This window comes from Enoplosus armatus, chromosome 22 (assembly GCF_043641665.1).
Source record: "Enoplosus armatus isolate fEnoArm2 chromosome 22, fEnoArm2.hap1, whole genome shotgun sequence".
In the NCBI taxonomy this organism is placed as follows: Eukaryota; Metazoa; Chordata; class Actinopteri; order Centrarchiformes; family Enoplosidae; genus Enoplosus; species Enoplosus armatus.
Genome location: NC_092201.1, coordinates 7,365,152 through 7,384,721, shown reverse-complemented (window position 1 = coordinate 7,384,721; position 19,570 = coordinate 7,365,152). Strand labels below are relative to the sequence as shown.

General features: G+C 42.0%; 1 long non-coding RNA gene across 1 annotated transcript; it reads right to left on the bottom strand.

The window, feature by feature from the left end:
* Positions 1 to 17,594: 17,594 nt before the first annotated feature.
* LOC139305061 (uncharacterized) lies at positions 17,595 to 19,048 on the bottom strand. The gene is made up of 2 exons (XR_011599215.1): positions 18,202 to 19,048; positions 17,595 to 18,073 (listed from the first exon to the last, which is right to left on the bottom strand). It is a non-coding gene; the product is annotated as an uncharacterized lncRNA (long non-coding RNA).
* Positions 19,049 to 19,570: the final 522 nt, after the last annotated feature.

Genomic DNA, 19,570 nt, shown 5'->3' with positions numbered 1-19,570 from the left:
CCCAGGAAGTGATGGACACTGTATATCTAGTGGCTGTGCTGTGATTGATTATACTGGGACATTAATGGTCAACAGCCATGTTCACGGCAATGAGAGGCGCTTTGGAAGACACACATATCAATATATTTGTGTGTGTGTGTGTGTGTCAGAGTCAGTATAGAAGGGAGAGAATGAGACCAAGAGAAGGGCGTGTAGATGTAAGAAGGGAGGGTGAAGGATTGATTTTCGTCCTTCCTCCTCCATCTCTTTCTGTTTCTTGATCTTTAAGAACTTCAATCTGTGTCCCCTTTTTGTCTCTTTCTAACACGTCATTCCTACGGCGCTTTGACAACAAAAAAAAGCAGCGGAAGATATATGTCCAAAAAATCCTGAAATCCTGAGAACAATCTGATGAATTGCTGTCCCTCTCCTTCCCTGTGGAAGGGGGGGGGGGTTGGGCAAGTGCGACAGTGGCTAAAAATAATCCTGTGTGTAGACTATGTGTGTGTGTGTCTTTGTGATGCAGAGTCTAATCAGAGCCAATCTACACTCTTACACTCACACACACACATCCAAATCACATACACAAACACAACCAAACACATTTGAATACCCTTATTAAACCCCCCCCCCCTCCCCGACACAGGCATGTGAGTGCTGATCACACTGACTTTCCTTTGGTTGCTGCCCATGCGTCTCCTCCACAGGGCATTTCACTGCGCTCTCTGGAACTAGAAGAGACAAGCCCCCATGTTCTGACTGGGGGCTGAGGCTTCCAGCTCAGACAGAATTAACTAGCTCTCGCTCTCGTTTTCTTTTTCTCTCTCCACCCCCGTCCACTTCCCTCCATCAGTTTGGCTAAACCGAAATGTAATTCATTCTGCTCAGAGTTCAAATTAGAAAATTCACCTTGCATCAACTCATATAGTTTTTTTTAATGTGTGTGCCTGCTGAGGGCCAGTGCAAGCAAGCCAGGCCAGGACCACGGTCCATGCCAGGAGCAGATAAAACATTCCCCCTCGCAGACTCCGACGTGCCACGGCAGATGGTGTGACATTCAGCCTCTGTCAACAGAAGAGGGAAAACAGAGAGCAGCGCAAGAGGACATAGATAGTGATGGAGGAGAGAGGAGTGGACAAGAGGAGGGAATCAGGTGAGAACAAGAGCAAGTGTCAGGGACAATAATAGAGATTTGACGTTGAGTCAGAGCGCCACCATGTGGACCACGTGCACCGCCTCTGGGCTCTGCAGAACCAGGCAGAGAAAGAGACATGTCATTGATTTTCCACACAGTCAACAGAATGATTTTGCCATGCAGGGTAAATACACAGCCTCCCATAGTAATTTCTCCAAAATACGCACATACATGCACAGTCACACACTCATAACCAAATCCCTACAGAGCTCTACCTGGCAACGGCATACAAACAGGATTTTTTTCCCCCTCTCTGTCTCACACAAAACAACATGCATGCCGGCCTAAAAACCCTGAATGGCTGTGTGTCTATTTATGCCTACATGAAAAATTAAAGAACAAATACCTAAAAATGTAACATGATATGCACTGTTAACAAGAATCATTCTGCTGTTTAGCAAAGCCTGACTCAGTGAGCACTGGAAGGAATGTGTTTATGAGCCATACAGATTAATCAGCATAAATTAAGTCAGCCACCAACCCCAGCCATGTTGAACTACATTTTTTAGCGTCTCCACATCTAAAAATCATTTTTTTTTTCAACAGTAATCCCTGTGTGGGTGGCTGGGCTGGCTAAAGGCGCCTATCATGTGGCTGTGACGTCCTCGGTTTGATTCCAGACTAGGACCTTTGTCACATGTAATTTGCCTCTCTCTCTCTGTGCATCTCTAAGCTCCCAAAAATGCAAAAATTTCAAAAAATGAAACACCCAGAGGTATAAGCCTAATACCTTATGCCTCACCTATGATCACAAGCTTTAGATAGTGTAGATATAAGCTGCAAAAATGAGCTTTTTCCACAGGGCGATGTGTTCACCCTCCCATACTAAAGTGAAGAGCTTTGCCATCCAGGATCAATTCATCTGTGTATTTGTGTGTTTGTTTAAGATGAAGAGGCACACAGGGAAAAAGCCAGACAGAGAAAGAGAGAATTATGTTTGCATAAAGAGAGTTGGATCAAGTCTCTACAATACGAGGTGCCTTAGTTCATCCCATAATGTACTATAAAAAGGAAATGTCATTGGAGTTATTTGATTTGACCCAAAGCAGATACTGTATCTTTGGAGCTTCTCTCCTCTTTGGTATAAAACTAGACTAAGAGGCGACAGCCATGCTAGCTGCTCTATAAATGCTAGCACCAGCATGCTAACATGCTGATGTTTGTCAGGTGTAATGTTTGCCATGTCAACATCTTAGTTTAGCGTGTTAGCATGCTAACATTTGCTAATTAGCAGTAAACACAGAGTACAGCTGAGGCTGATGAGAATGTTATTAGTTTTAGGTATTTGATCATAAACCAAATTATTGAGCAAATGAAAATAGATAGATATTCGTAGATAGTCAGTCTGGACCAAAGTGGTGGACTGAATGACGACCATCCGGCTAAAAACCAGATATTGCTCTTACACCTCTCAGTCCTTCCCCCTCTTTCCCTCCATCTGCTTCCCTCACCCCTCTTGAACAGCCAAAGCAAATGCTTTTAATTTGATTTTAATTTGACTAATATAATGTCTCAGATTAATTCAGCGCAAAGTGAAGTCTGTTCATTGATTTAAGCCAGGCGCAGCGCGGGGGTTGTTATGCCCCCCTAATGGGTGACAGAGAGAGAGAGAGAGAGAAAGAGGTGTGTGTTTTTGCGTTTGTGTGTGTTTTGTAATTGCAGTGCACGGGCCTCATTAGCATTTTAGCAGCAAGCCTGGCGGGGAGGCAGACTCACAAGATTGGCTAATGACAGAGATGAGATAATTTACAGAGAGGGTGAGGGTGAAGGCTTATGCAATGTATGTGATCTCCATGTTACTACCCCCTGCCCTCCAAACACACATACTGTACACTGAAATTCAAAAAAGGACATTGTAGGTAAAAACCAACCCAAGGCCATCAGTACAAACTGTGCAGATTGACTCTGACTGGAGCCACATCGGACCATATTATCCATTTCATATTTTTACATCACTTAGTATTAAAAAGGTTTTGCACTGTGGGAACAACAGTGTGACCTACAGTGCCAACGGGTTGGCATGAGATCTTGGTGACAGACTGAATAAATGAATTTTTTTTTAAAAAAGCCAGTGAAAATGTTGTCAGTGGGATGCAGTTTTGGTGGAAATGTGTGACTACACCATTAATTAGCTGAAGAATTATAACCATTTTAGCATTTATGGTACATTTAACTCTCAAATGCATGGGTGCCTTTCCCAGATATTACATCTCCCAGCCCATATATAGTAGTAAAACAGCAAATTTACATTTTTACACTTCACACTGGTTTTTGTATGAATCAAACAAAAAAGGTCCAGAGGTATTGATGGGGTGGACCTTGTTATCCTCGGACAAAGCAAGGCTAGTTGTGTCCCCTGTTTCCAGTCTTTGTGTTAACCGAAGCCAACGGTTTCCTGGCTGTAACTTCACATTCGATGGACAGATAAACTAACCGACTGCTGGCTGTAGCATATTATTTAACAGACAGACATGAGAGTGATATCCATCTTCTCATCCTACTCTTAATAAGGAAGGGAATAAGACAGACAACAGAAAAGGGACAATATGGCTCATGAAGAAGGAAACTGGGTACAGGCGATGAGCGAGGACAAAGTGAAGCAGAGAGACTACTGAAAACACTTTCAAGGCTGCTTCTACTGGCATTGAGTAAGGTGTCCTTGCTGCAGCTTAAAAATGCTTTTAGATGATAAACTAAATCGACTAAATTTCAGAAGGAAAGCTGCAAGAGATGAAAGAAGCAACTGCTGGATGTAATTAGAGTGAGTCACAGCTGTCTGCACGGCAGAGAGGACGAAACAAGCACTTATTCTCCCACCTTACAGTAGTGTGTACCTCACAGGGACAGAGCTGTATTTGCACAGTTCTTAGTGGTTGTTTTAACCTACTTGCACTGCCAGATAGGTGGGGCAGGACTACATAGTGAGTGCTATACATAAATTGAATTAAGTTTTTTTAAGGCACACCACTCATTTGATTGTTTGCTCTGCAAGCATGTGGACTCCTAAGTCAGTTTAAGGAATGTGTTATTTTTACAAACACAGCCAACAGATCCCATAATCATATCTTATTATCTCTCGCATCTTTTACTGATTCAAAACGTATCTAAAACAGGTAGATAAAATGTATAATGTTAAAATTCAGCATCTTCATTGTTAAACTGAAAGCAGTTGTGAATTCCTGATGTTTATTATTTACCGCATTACATTGTATTTAAAAGCCTATTCAATACAGTTTATTTAATATATGTCATCATATTAAATGACTTTTATAACTATAAAAAAGCCACTATATTCAGTCCCTATAAGCCAAACTAACTGTCATGGAAAAATCGTCAGTTCATTATGCAGGAAAATATGTTATGTACGTTGACATGAATGATTCAGCTGCTGATTCATAAAACCAAAAACAGCTACTTGTGGTGAGTTCAAGGCTAGAAAAATCAACCGAGGTGACACAATCGAGGTGCGAACAACTTCACAAACTGTTGAGAAACAACCAGAAACTCCAGAGTGTTTGAATGGTCTCCTGAAGGACACTTTAACCACCGGCTCCTTGACAGACTGTGGCAGCTCCTTTCTATTCCTGGAAAGAGTGCAATTACACCGATGGATGAATGAGGGAAAAATGGATGGAAAGAAAGGACTGTTTGTTCTGCCTGGAAATGGAAGTTGGAGTGGAAAAAAAACAGTTTGGGTGGGTGGTTGACATAAAGTGTTAGCCCTGACGGACCAGAAATGACTTCACTGACCGTAGACGCTACAGAAATAAACCCTATGGGAAGAAAAGTAAAGCAGTCCCTTTTCAATTCTGTCCATTTCTTGATGAGTAGGAGGCTTAAACTTGAAAAAGGAATTACACGCCCACGTGTCCTTGTGTACAGTTGTGTTCATTTAAAAACTGACCTTTTGAAAACATGGGAAAAGAAATGAGTTGTGACATTCAATTAAACTCACGCCTCCTCCTCCAACGGTAATCATAGCCACTTTAGATAGACAAACACAGGGATAGTTGAAGGGGCTGGTTGTTTATGAGCATCTATTTGGCCCAGAGATCCATATCATTTGCATAATTATGAACAGTAGATATGGTTGTCAAGGGAAACAGACTGGTGGGATGTGAGAGAGACGGAGAGTGCTGCAACGCTGCAACGCTGAGCAATATCAGCAATGAACAACGTCTTCTAGCAGAGGTGGGAAAATCCTCTTTAATCTCGTCTGAATGAGCCAAATAAATTGTAAATTACATCCAAACATCAAGTCGTGAATCTGTTAACTATCATCACATTTTTTAATATGTTTAGACCTCAATAAACATCAGTCGTGTGGTTGATTAAAGCTGCATGGTGTTGGATGTGAGGGGTTTACAAGTCGAGCAAATCACTTGACGTGACATTCCAGTGCTCACAATGTGGACAAACAATATAAACTATCTGAAGCTAATCTGACCAAATGGCAGAGGAAACACAAAATGTAAACAGCTGAAATCCACTCAACATAACTCAACCTACCCTCAAGCGAGAAAACCTGCTCCTGATTACAACAGGAAGCACGCCAAGTCATAAAGTACCGAAGCCTGCCACCAAACTTCATGACTTTCTAACATCATTTAATGTGTTAGAGCACCGCAAATTACATGATATGCTGACAACCTTAAAGAAAACAACGTTATTACTTTCTTTGATAGGATTAAAATGTCTTTAGGTTATGTGATAAACCAAGGCAGCGTATCCTCTGGTGGCTCTGCTTCAACAACTGGCTGCTAGAAAATTAATTACTGGCCAAATCAAAGCAATCACACATGTGAACAAGAGGGCAGCATAGCCAAAGAGACAGGTCTGGGGCTTTAAACACAGTTGTTATGTTATTAATTGGGGTTAAGTGTAGTCTGAAGGTCTGCACAGATAATTTGGCTCATGGGTCTCCTTACACAATATCAGCTAAATGTGTTTGCTAAAGGCCCAACATGCAGTATATTAAATCATGAACAACTAGTATGAAAATACTGTGTGTTTTTGTTCCTCATTTATTTGGAATTCAAATACCCATAAGCTTTTTTCTGGATAATCCCTACGCTATTTAAGGGATTGTGTAACAGTTTTCTTGGCCTATTTGTATGCTGTCTGATCTCCATATATTGTTTTATGCAGCCGTCTTTGCTGCATCTCTCCAGAAAAACACAGTTTAATCTCAATAACTTTTACCTCCAGACTAAAATGTAACTGAATCAATGTGAAACATGTATGTTCAGCTAGATAAATAATAAATGTTTCTGATGTTGAAATTGCTTGTACATTCAGTTAGACACTACCATGCGGCCTGAAGACACATATGTACATGTATATGTGGTTTCTCTCACAGTTGTGGACAATTCTTCAAAATGATCTTTCTGTCTGAGTGGACTAAGTGTAACGTTGCATTTGTGGTGACACATAATTCAGGCTGTGGAGGCATTTGGGACTGACTTTGATACAGATCCAGAACGACATGTTGACACATTTCTTCTGGGAGAGCTCACAGAAAAAGTCTCGGGATAGAACAGAACAAATTGAGATCCAGCCATCGAGTGTGAACACTTTCTGACGGGAGCATCACCGAGGGCGAAAGTACCACTGAGGGGTAAGATGTATGATGTCTCATGAACGGCTGCAGGCCCGCTGATAGACACAGCACGAGTAAATGAACCTTTTTTTTTTCATTTACAGGTGATGAAGGTCCGTCTTCATCCACGAGGTACAGGAGGATTGTTTGTACGCTGCTGTTCTGACACACATCATCTTAAGGCAGCGAGACAGCGTGAGTCATCCTTCACTGCAGAGAATTGAGCAAAAATCAATTTTCCTCTTTTATTCCTGGCACTCTGGCGAGGCAGAGTAAGCATGATCGATTCCTCAGCTTTTGTCCTCAAGGCTCGCATCTTCTTCCACAAGTGTGTGGTGCTGGGTTTTTCTATTTGTTTGGACAGTTTGGACGTTTATTGTTGCCTTTTTGATCGTATGTGCATGTGTTGATCCACACACAGACGGTATAGTTTATGCTTTATTTCCATGTGCCGTATGCATGTGCACACCTCTACACTGCATGCGCTTTGAAACAAAATTAAACTGTGTAGATGGGTTGCCACTGACAGACTGATGCCTCTGTGTGTGTGTGACACTGTGTCTCTATGATTGCACCTCTCTGCATGTGTGCATTGGGTGACAAATAACTGACAGACAGCGTGTCCAGCAGCAGGTGATGGGTTGAGGGGGGAGCAGGCTCATATCGTCCTTGGCTCTCTCATCAAATCGATCCCCCTCTATCTTATTTAGCTCCTGCCAAAACTCACAGCTCTGTATTGACTCAAGCTTATTACACCTTATTTTTACCCAGCCACACAACAAAGTCAGAACAAAGCGGCAGCTGGCAGGTGGAATCTGCTTAAATGCCTCCAAAACAAGTGTATTCATCAAAAGTTATCCACTGATCTCCGGAGAATACTGATCGGTTTTCTTTGAGGTGGCTGTGAGCTTTCAGGCTAGAATTCACTGGGAAAAACACACAGAACGCTACTGAGGCTTTAGTTGAGATGAAAAAACATTATATAAACCTCAAAATGCGTAGAAAACCAAGTATCAGTTATTATTTTTGAATAGGTTAAGCAGAAATAGAATCAGGTGGTTTGGAGATGTTGAATCCCGTGACTAATTGCTTATTTGAGAATATCCAATGTGTCCTTTAGGAGCCCAGTGGAAAGTGGAATTTAACTGTTTTGATGAAATTAGAATTAAAACCAGAAATACGTATTCTCTAGAGCAGCGGTTCCCAACCTTTTCGGCTTTTAAAATAAAGCTTGCTTGTTCTCCTCTTCTTGATTCATATGAAGGATTTTTTATGGCCATCAAGAGGTAAAGTAAACAGTATTTCACAAGAAAAAAAGCAAAAATGTTGAGAAAAGTAAGAAAAAATTAACATAAGAAAAACATATCTTTTTCTTTCTTAACCCCTAAGATTTTTTACAACCCCCCAAGTCGGGTGCCACTGCTCTCGAGGGCCAGCTGGAGCACAACCAATGAAGCAATGTGAAGCCAAGCATTCCAGCACACACCATGAGCATGACTAAAAATGTAACGTGTTTGTACATCATAAATGATTTTGAGCAAGCAATCAAAGACTGTGTCAGTGTGATACTGTTTTTAGTCTACACTGCCAAGCCTTTGCTTCACTCTCTTTGAGGGACAAATGTTAGTGGGTGTCATTTTTCGTACATTGTGTTGAAATTAAAATGTGGACCTGAATCATTTTGAGACTGGAACTGTGATTAAGGAATATGCTAATTTAATTTCTCTTCCACAGGCTCTTTGGCTTTACCATCAAGGTTATGGGTTTGCATACAGTCATCAAAGGTCACATATGGACTCTCAGGACCTTACAGCACCATGAGGGTGTCATTCCTTGCAAATAAGTGGCTCCAGTGGGAATCACACTGCTTGTTCTTACAGGATTGTTACCAGTCTGTAACTACTGAACTCCATAGACGTGTAATTTGAAGCACACTGGGAGGTCAGCATGGTTTTATATAAGGAACGTAGGATATATGAGCCATGAAGGCATAGAGGCTGTCTTTTCTTTATTGACGATGGTCTTAGAGGGCTTTTCTGCCTTATTGGATGTCATAGTGAAAGTTGGAGGAGCTCAGAGGTCGAAGGCACCACATGAGACACAAACCGTAATCCATACACCAACCCATAAATTCATGAACCTATAAAAAACACCTGAGCCCACTGAGAAGTAGAGTTATGTCATGAATGTTCACGGCTGCTCCGATAGCGACTGTATCTACAGGCTGAGCTGAACACTGAATGGTTGGAGTTGACATGCTGTTCAGGTACTAACTCAACCATCTGTTGTTTACACCCTGCTGCCCTCAACAATATCTGACAATGACACAGCTGCCCCTGCCTCTGCACTGACAGGGACACCGAGACTCACACAGTGTGTCACTGATCTCCTCTGCATTTTTTTTTCTCAGCTGCACCGGTCAAACCAAGCCAACACTGGTTAAAGGAGCGCTGAGAAACACGACTGTCCCAATGCACAAAATAATGGGTGGGAAGCCATAGATATTTGACGTTGTGTCAAGAAATTAGTTTTCAGACAACATGCTTATTTTCCTGAGTAGGAAATCACAGTCTTTTTATTTTTTTTATTTCTCCCTAGTCTGATGTAGACATTGTTGGGCAATGACACGCTATCGAAATGTGTTTACTTTCTTCAGTAACGGGTAGTGTAAGGGATTACAATTTGAAATTCTGTAATTATATTACAGTTACTAATCCCAGTAACACCTTGTTACTTGAGGGTTGAATAGTTTGCTGCCTTACCAGTAATTTGATATTCATTTCTTTTGTGTGTTTGACGACGGCCCATTGTGGGAGGCATTAGCTTGGGAGATGCTAGCCGCAAGGTAACTCAAAAGTTGTCTTATTTGCATGTTGTGTCCTCTTAGCGGCCAGCTAGTCAGCGTTAGCTTAGGCTACATTCGGTTGATATGACTTCAGTTGAGGATGGGACTGTCGCTGGGGCTAAGCTAACGTTAGCTGTTGACGGTCAGTAAATACTGTAGGCTGGCTGCTTGTTCAACCACAATAACAGAATATCTGTGTTAAATACAGACAGTAGTGGAAAGTAACTAAGTACATTTACTCAAATAATGTACTTGAGTACATCAGCACTTTGAACTGGTTTCCTCAGCTTGTCTCTACATGATGTATAAATAAAGTTATGTTACCTTAAATAAAATATTCCCCAATTAGCAGATACACACTGGAAATCTCAGTGAAGGATGGTAAATTTAAGTCTACAAGTTGCCATGCCAGAGAATGACAGAAGCTGACATGGACTATAACAAGCTCCAGTATGTGGCCACACCTCCTCACTGTCATCCACCAATCAGCAGCCACGACTGACAGTCTGCGCCTCTGACCTGCCCAACTGTTATGAAACGAGGTCTGACATGAGGATCCAGCACTCTCAGGCTACAAAGCAGTCCTAAAGTATACAACAAGATTGACAGTCCAGTGTGTGTGTGTGTGTGTTTTACATTAACACAGGATTGATTAAATCAAAGAAAGAGTGTATGCATAGCTGTGGTATTTGTATGTAATCAAAAATACATGGTTTAAATGATAATATAAGAGCAGAGAAATTGTGTGAATCTTGTCTGCCTTTACCTCCTCTAGTGTACACAACTCTGTCTACAAAGCAACTTGGTATTTACCTAAACGCCCATGAAGAAGCACTGAAAGGAGAGCAAATTAAAAGAGGCCATAGCTCTGTTTGTGCTCAGTGGAACAGCAAAAATACTATTTACTTTTGATGTTTGAGCTTCACTCTGGAGTGTGTGTAGTGCTTGTGTGTGAGTGGTATGATTGAATCAGGTCTCTGGATATACCAGGTTTGTCTGTTCATGTCCTTGACACAGTTAGAGGACTGTCCCCGCATGTGGGCAAATTCCACCCCTGGACATAGTGTCAGTGTCACACACAAACACACACGCACACTTCTCTACCTGCCCATTTCCCTGAAACTGCTGGGTCAACGGCCATTAACGTCCTCGGCTCAGTCTCTGCAGAGAGGCAAGGCAAAATGGGGAGATGAGGACGGAAATAGATGAGGCACAAACATCCCTCAGTTCCTCGCCTTGGACTGTTTTGACTAATGAGCCAGTATAGCAGAGGGGTTAATTCCCAGAGGGTGCACAGGGTAACGTCAATGCCCCCTTCTCCTTGCCCTATTTTTTCTTTTTGTGCGAGTGTGTGCTTGTCTGAGTGTATTTCAATGTGTGTGGTTGACATGAAATGCTCACCCTGGGCTGGGCACGGCGAGTTCTCTCTATTTGGGTCACAATATACAGTGCATCCGGAAAGTATTCACGGCGCTTCACTTTTTCCACATTTTGTTATGTTACACCCTTATTCCAAAATGAATTAAATTAATTTTTTTCCTCAAAATTCTACACACAACACCCCATAATGACAATGTGAAAAAAGTTTTTTTGAAATTTTTGAAAATTTATTAAAAATAAAAAACTAAGAAATCACATGTACATAAGTATTCACAGCCTTTGCCATGAAGCTCAAAATTGAGCTCAGGTGCATCCTGTTTCCACTGATCATCCTTGAGATGTTTCTGCAGCTTAATTGGAGTCCACCTGTGGTAAATTCAGTTGATTGGACATGATTTGGAAAGGCACACACCTGTCTATATAAGGTCCCACAGTTGACAGTGCATGTCAGAGCACAAACAAAGCATGAAGTCAAAGGAATTGTCTGTAGACCTCCGAGACAGGATTGTCTCGAGGCACAAATCTGGGGAAGGTTACAGAAAAATTTCTGCTGCTTTGAAGGTCCCAATGAGCACAGTGGCCTCCATCATCCGTAAGTGGAAGAAGTTCGGAACCACCAGGACTCTTCCTAGAGCTGGCCGGCCATCTAAACTGAGTAATCGGGGGAGAAGGGCCTTAGTCAGGGAGGTGACCAAGAACCCGATGGTCACTCTGTCAGAGCTCCAGAGTTCCTCTGTGGAGAGAGGAGAACCTTCCAGAAGGACAACCATCTCTGCAGCAATCCACCAATCAGGCCTGTATGGTAGAGTGGCCAGACGGAAGCCACTCCTTAGTAAAAGGCACATAGCAGCCCGCCTGGAGTTTGCCAAAAGGCACCTGAAGGACTCTCAGACCATGAGAAACAAAATTCTCTGGTCTGATGAGACAAAGATTGAACTCTTTGGTGTGAATGCCAGGCGTCACATTTGGAGGAAACCAGGCACCGCTCATCACCAGGCCAATACCATCCCTACAGTGAAGCATGGTGGTGGCAGCATCATGCTGTGGGGATGTTTTTCAGGGCAGGAACTGGGAGACTAGTCAGGATAGAGGGAAAGATGAATGCAGCAAAGTACAGAGACATCCTGGATGAAAACCTGCTCCAGAGCGCTCTTGACCTCAGACTGGGGCGACGGTTTATCTTTCAGCAGGACAACGACCCTAAGCACACAGCCAAGATATCAAAGGAGTGGCTTCAGGACAACTCTGTGAATGTCCTTGAGTGGCCCAGCCAGAGCCCAGACTTGAATCCGATTGAACATCTCTGGAGAGATCTGAAAATGGCTGTGCACCGACGCTTCCCATCCAACCTGATGGAGCTTGAGAGGTGCTGCAAAGAGGAATGGGTGAAACTGCCCAAAGATAGGTGTGCCAAGCTTGTGGCATCATATTCAAAAAGACTTGAGGCTGTAATTGCTGCCAAAGGTGCATCAACAAAGTATTGAGCAAAGGCTGTGAATACTTATGTACATGTGATTTCTCAGGTTTTTTATTTTTAATAAATTTGCAAAAATCTCAAAAACTTTTTTCACGTTGTCATTATGGGGTGTTGTGTGTAGAATTTTGAGGAAAAAAATGAATTTAATCCATTTTGGTATAAGGCTGCAACATAACAAAATGTGGAAAAAGTGAAGCGCTGTGAATACTTTCCGGATGCACTGTAAACCTCTAACGGATGGCTAAAGTGGGTCTCGGACCAGCACACTGTCTTATATTAATAAGCTTCAATCACAGGGAGATGGAGAGCGGAAACTGGAAATTTCAGCACAATAAATTGGTGAAGAAGTCCCCAGTTCAGCTTGTGACCACAGGAGACCTTTAAAATCATGACCTTTAAACCCAAACTGCTCCACTAGAGCTGCGCAGAGGCTAACTGATCACATTGTCGTTGTACTGGGCACTTTCCAGGTGTGAATGTGGGTCACTGTGTTTGTGTGTTGTGAGCATTAACACCAAGTGAACATCTACCACTGAGTCAAAAAAAGTAGGAGGACAACAATGCACATGCTACACATTGGACATAGGCCTGCTTGTTAAAATGTCTTGTTCTCTGTATCTACACTTGATAAATTCAGAAGATATTGAAGGGAAGATGGCCGCACACTAAGCTCATATGATTTTACTGCCGACTTTTCGACCACACTTAGTCTTTCTCAAGGCATGTAAGAAGAACTTGTAAGAGGAAAAAGCAAACAGAAGTCAAAACGTTTTTTTTACATTTTTTAACTTGCCTGACACTAAACGTAGGAAAACCAGAGTTATAATTCATTTTTGGGGTAATTCTCCTTTAAGCGTATATTGCACAAAATAAATCAATCCTGATGCACACTACAAGTCTCAGTAAATGATGGTGTGAACTCATGTATTCAAGTCTGGACAGGAGCATTCGAGCTTGTCAACACCTATCCTGGACAAATAAAGGTAAAAGAAAAAAAACTCCTGTTAGAAAGAGTAAAGGACAATGATGCACATGCTACAGTATCCTGAAGCTTTTAAACAGGAAGGACAACTAGAATATACCTGCATACTATGTCCTTCATTCATGATGAAAACTGAGTGGTGTGGCTATGTACATATACAAAAAAAGTGTTATGTGTGTACCTGAGTGTTTCTCCGTGTACTCATACTGTAGGTCAGAGTCAGGTGTCCCCTCAGGGTATTGCATATGAGTGTTTGTGTGTGACACTGTGTGGTCCCCCTGAGTGTCAGCAGGTTAACATGACCATCTGAGTGTCCCTGAACAAGACATGACCTCCCCTGAATCTCCCTCCCTTTCCACCCTGGACACCCTTTCACTTCCCAGTGAGATTCTCAGTAAGTATATTCTTGGAGTGCAATGAGCAAACACAACATACAGATCTTTTGCTTTTGTCCATAGAATAGTGTAAATCAATGGGGTATCCGTCATGAGCCAAAAATGAAATTGAACTTCCACAGCCTTCTTGCTATTATCACATCTCAAATTTATGAAATCAATAATTGAAATGCTGCCTTCTTGTGACAATAGGGTCTCACATTGTTCACTGTGGGCTCCTGCACAATAAATTGTGTTTTTTTTTACATTATTCCTGGTATAGAGACGAAAACATATATCTTGTTTCGTGCAGTTAAATTGATCAGACTAAACTGTGTAAAGAATTAAAATGGTGGGAGGACCATGTGCCAGATAATGAGAACTCAAACACTCATCCAGTTCTGTGAAAAGAAAGATCCTGTTTGCCTGTTAACCACAAGATGGCTGCTCTGACAATCTTTCTGCTGCCACCTACTGTACAGGAAAATGATAAAACACTGATCAATTTTAGTTCCACCTGAGGGAGCATTTGGGGGGATTAGAATGGTTCCACCACAGGTAAATCCATAGATTTAAATAGTAAATAGTCGTAATAGTATTTAGACTATCTAAATACTATTACTATTCATCAACTATTAAATTCATCACATATAATTTGCCTCAAATTCCCAGTGCCAGACATTGGCTTTGGTATCTTTTCCAAAGCCAGAGATATTTAAATCAGGGTGCTAAGCCAGGGTGCTAAGCCAGGGTGCTAAGCCTATTGACGCCCATTTTCACCAAAGCGTTTACATGACAAGGTTGTGCTCTTAATGCTAATCATTCGGCATACTGATTAGTCACCTTCATCCCACCCCCACCACTCCCCATATTCCAGTTAGGATAATCACTTTGAAGTTCCACCCGTAAGTGGAAAAATTCCGATATATTTACACTTTAGTTAGTCACTCCTCTCAACAAAGGATCTCCGCCAGAATTCCTTCTCGTGGGAGCAAATTAAATTGCTGCTGCTTCCTTTGTTTTGATTCATGTGAAGAACTTTTCTAATCTGATTTCTCCGGGGTGGGTCATGAAGTTTACACCGAAACACACGTCAGCACATGCAGATAGTCATCGGCGGCTGTCAGCTCAGTGTTTTTGCCTTCATGTGGGGTGCAGAGAAGGACTTGAGGATGAAGATTACCCCTTAATTCCCTCCACACATACTGTAGCCTGACATTTATCCTTGATGTGTTTTCACACTTTAAGTAGGGCTCGAACTCACACAAACACATTCACTAACACACCAGATTCTTTTAACAGCTCCAATTAAAAAGGAGGCTGTGTCCAAAGTCCCGTCAGAGCCAAATCCCAACTGTTGGCCGGTTGCCCTCTCTTCATGTGGAGTCAAGTGCCCAAACTTGCTCCCAGTGGGGATAGACAACTTTTGTGACTTTCTGCAAAGAAAATAATAAGACACATAATGATCTCTGTAGAGAACTTCCCTTTTTACTTGTCCCGTTGAGAGGGAGGTCAGAGGTCAGTGTGTGCTGGGATTGGTAGGGATTCAGTGTCACCGGCACTTAAGGGGTCTTCAGTTTAGAAAATGCCTGCAGCCATGGGACCGTGAATGCTTCACATGTGATCTAAAGGTTGGTCTACCTTGCCGCCAGGGTTGGGCCGGGATTTTTATAATACTGAGGTCCTGAGCATTATTAGAAAGTGCAGGTAGAGAGATGACAGGAAACAAGGGAGAGAGACACAACACAGGATGTTGTGGTTCATGGTTGGGTTAACTCTAAGTTGTGGTTTAGGGATCATTTTTCTTTGGTGGCAGTGCTAACAACTAACGACAACAACTTTTAAACAAGGGGCCTGAGGTAGGCATGGCTTTTTTATGTAAGAGGTCACAAGTGAAAAATATTAGTATGCTAACCCTCCTGTCAGTCGAGCGTCAGGACTTAATCATGTTTATGTTGTACTGTCATCTGCATTTATGTGTTAGTGCCTCGTGTTTTTATCATATATTTCAAATAGGGCCATCACTTTTTAATAATTTCCATGGCAGCTTCATATAAATAAGTATAATTTAGTACAAACTGTAGAGAGAATAGCTCTGAGACAGTTATTTTAGTTTAAATATTTGTTAGTTGAGGAATTTCATTGAAAGAACTACGCCATTCAAACCCAAGAACAACCGTATAAATACTAGAACTAAATTATTAAGTCTTTCCAGGGACCATCTCATAAACCATTGTTTCAAACAACCAGATGGACACAGAAGTGAGACGAGCGAACACCTGGACCTGTACACAGCACTGCACCAATCACAAGTGGATCGATGCTGTGGCAGCCCACAGGAGGATCCATTAATCAGCCAGCAGCAGTGCTGTCCAACTCGCTCCCCACACACAAACTGTGTACACACACACACACACACACACACACACACACACACACACACACACAGTGCACCTTTAGGTGTAATTGCTGACCATCACACTTGTCAGTTGGACCACAGGGTGAGCTTTTTAGATTGACAGGTACTGAATCCAGGCTGCAAACAGTGGACCTGGGCCCAGTAGCAATAAGAGAGGGAGAAGCCAATGCGTCACTGTGGCCATTTCTCAGAGCTATCAGCCTCTGAATCAGACAGGCAGAGATTGAAAGAGAATCAAGATAACTGCACTGCAGCCATTTCCCCTGCCCGGTTTCTCCCTTAAAAAGACATTGAACTTTTGGTGAGCCATTTTTAGAGCTCCTCAAAAGACACAATAGTTTCCCCATTAAAACCCCTTGTATCAAATATAGATTAACTAATCTTCATACAGTAAATCACAACAGTTTAAACAGGGGTTGCTTTTGAACTATGGAAGGTTTTAATCTTGTTTAGTTACCACACTTGTAACCTGAGTCATTTGTCCCTGCCTGCCTGCTGCCCTAAGACCTCATCTTAAGTGCAGCAGGGCCCCTCGCTGAAACAAATGCCATGCAATACGATCTAAAAGTGGACTACCAATAATCAACACCTCTCTGGCATCAACTCTGACTGACCTGCTTGAGTTTTCCCTCTTTGGTCTCCAGGTTTGTGGAATACTACTGCCACCATGTGGTAGTTTTAAAATACTGTCACCACCAAACCAGAAACCCCCAGTGTGGAGAACCAAACATGGGCAGAGTGTAAAAAGGATATTTAAGGGTTTAGTTTTCGTGGTCAGCAGTTGCACGGGTGTTTTGCGACACCCTGGAGATTCACTTATCGCAACTTCCCGTGTGGCAGCCTGCTGTAATATTACTGTAGTGGCCAATTTAACCCTTTGATTACTTGATTGTTGGTAAATGAGACATTTGAACCCGAGAAATGGGTATACACAGTTAGTGAGGAATGTAACACCACATATTCAGTCTGTTATTCTGCATACAGGAGCTGGTGCTCTGAATAGATTAAACTATTCTTGGCTATTGGAGTCTATTATCTACTAGATAAACGGTGACTGATGACAGTGGAAACTAACCCTCCATATACGTACTCATACATACAGGTTTATGCTTTAAGTTTCCAGGTTCAGAATCAGAAACCGAAATACTTTATTGATCCCCGGGGGGAAATTATACAGTACCGGTGGTCCCATTTAACAATAGAAAGTAGCATAAATTTAGAAATTTAAGTATACTTCCTTGACTTAATGACTTAGAATTGTTGTATATTATGAATTTTAAGACATTTACCTGACAGTAACACCACAGGCTAAGCTAAAAGTAAAGTAACACACATGGTCAATAGTTTAACATTTTACAAATCTTGTTTATTGAACAAAATATACTCAATTTGCATATTTACAGTTTAAATACAATTTCACACTTACTTCTGTACTAAGTGACACATATTTCACCAGGATTGTCAAACACTTATCATGTGGACTTTAATCTTCGTGGAAACGGTCATGGGCATGAAATGTCACCTTGTGTCAGTCTCGTGATGACCGACCTCCTTGGTCTCCTGCTCCTCTCTCACAGCAGAGCCATGTGTCCTGGCAGAGGCGACCTGGAAAACGCTCAGACAACAGTGACTGTGGAAAGCACTTTCAGCCCCAACATCGCATCATACGACAATGCAGTTAAACACAATACCTGCCCGGGTTTACCTGGATTTCACAATCCGTGGCCAGGCCAGAGCCGAGGTGCGTTTGATTCGTTCCTCTGGGCGGCGCCACGCTGGGCTCAGGGGCGCTCCCTACTGGGCGGGCACCGTCCAGTGCGCCGCTGTGAGACAAATAAAGCCCAAACCATGAATCATGCGACATATGAATCACATGGGCTACGATAGACACATAATAACATAAGATACATAAATCATACTCATGTTAAGCATTCACAATGAAGCGTCACACCTTTGTATTTGTCTTTATCAGGAAGTCACTGCTGGAAAGGACGCCAGACCAGTTAAACAAGGCCACGTAGACCAGTTCATTCCGGTTATCAACACAGGTCATACACTTCCTCAAAGTCCCTCTGTTGAAAGGAAAGACAGCTCTCATAATCAAAGTCCAGTGCAGTGTACACACTGCTGGGTGACAAACAGTCACCATACAGATCTGCAGATGTTTCATGTGAAACTGGAACCGTCTCGATGTTTGTCTTCATGTCTTCATACACATTACTCATCAGGTACTGCGTGGTGTTTTCCGGCGCCATTGCGCCTGGTGCGTGACAGTGCATACAGGCCGCAGCGGGACTTTCCTCACGCATTGACTCAATTTTCTCCTTCTTGCCCATGTCTCCCAGGATTTGGGCGAGTTTAGCCAGCTGTGTCCGCCTCTGTTCACGGCGGAGGTATTTTCGGACGGTCGCCTTCACCGCACTGGCTCGACTGTTTTTGGGTGGCACGTACTCCTCTGTGGAGACACGGAGCAGTTTCCACCTCAACTTTGATGCAAGTTTCATGGTTTTCCGCTGATAGTCGGTTTTCATGTGTTTCGATCTGGTATCCATTGTTTCTACACACATATCCGACCAAAAAATAACTGAAGAGAAAAGAAAATGTCGACTCTGGACTTGGCGGCTTTCGTTTCTTCTCTCCGGACAGCAAGTTAAAAGTGTCTTCTTCTGAGTTAAAAAAGTATAACTAAATGGCATGGATAGCCTTTTCTTTTCAACTACTCTCTGTAAACTCAAAAGCTACAAACTTGAACACTTAAATCCAAAATACTAGGAGCTCAAATAACACGTCTCACTCGAAGTTCCTCCCGATCAAAAGTACGTTACAACGTATGCCTCACGTTGCGTTATATCAGAGAAATCACCCACAATCCTTTGCTTTCCCAAACTAACGGTTAGGGCTGCATGGCGGTGCTGCCACCTACTGGTGTGGAATGAGACATACTGACACTTCAATAAGGAGACCCAGTGTTCAAAATTAAATAAATCAATAAGACAATATTTTATAATAATTGAATTATAATTAAATTATTATTATACAAGTTTTATCAATAACTGGAGACAGATATAGATATAGATGTAGATTATGTAGACATTATGAAGAAAGAAGAAATCACATGAATAAATACAGAAAAATATAAACACGAACCAATACATGTTTGTATAGGTATTTCTTTATATTTGACACTTTTATTGTTATTGCCTTTTCTGCCACATAATTTTGCAACTTCATCATCAAATGCTGTACCCTTCAGTCCTAGTCAGAGGAGACATGGAAACTCATATTGTATGCATTATAGATCTAATAATTTAACAACACAA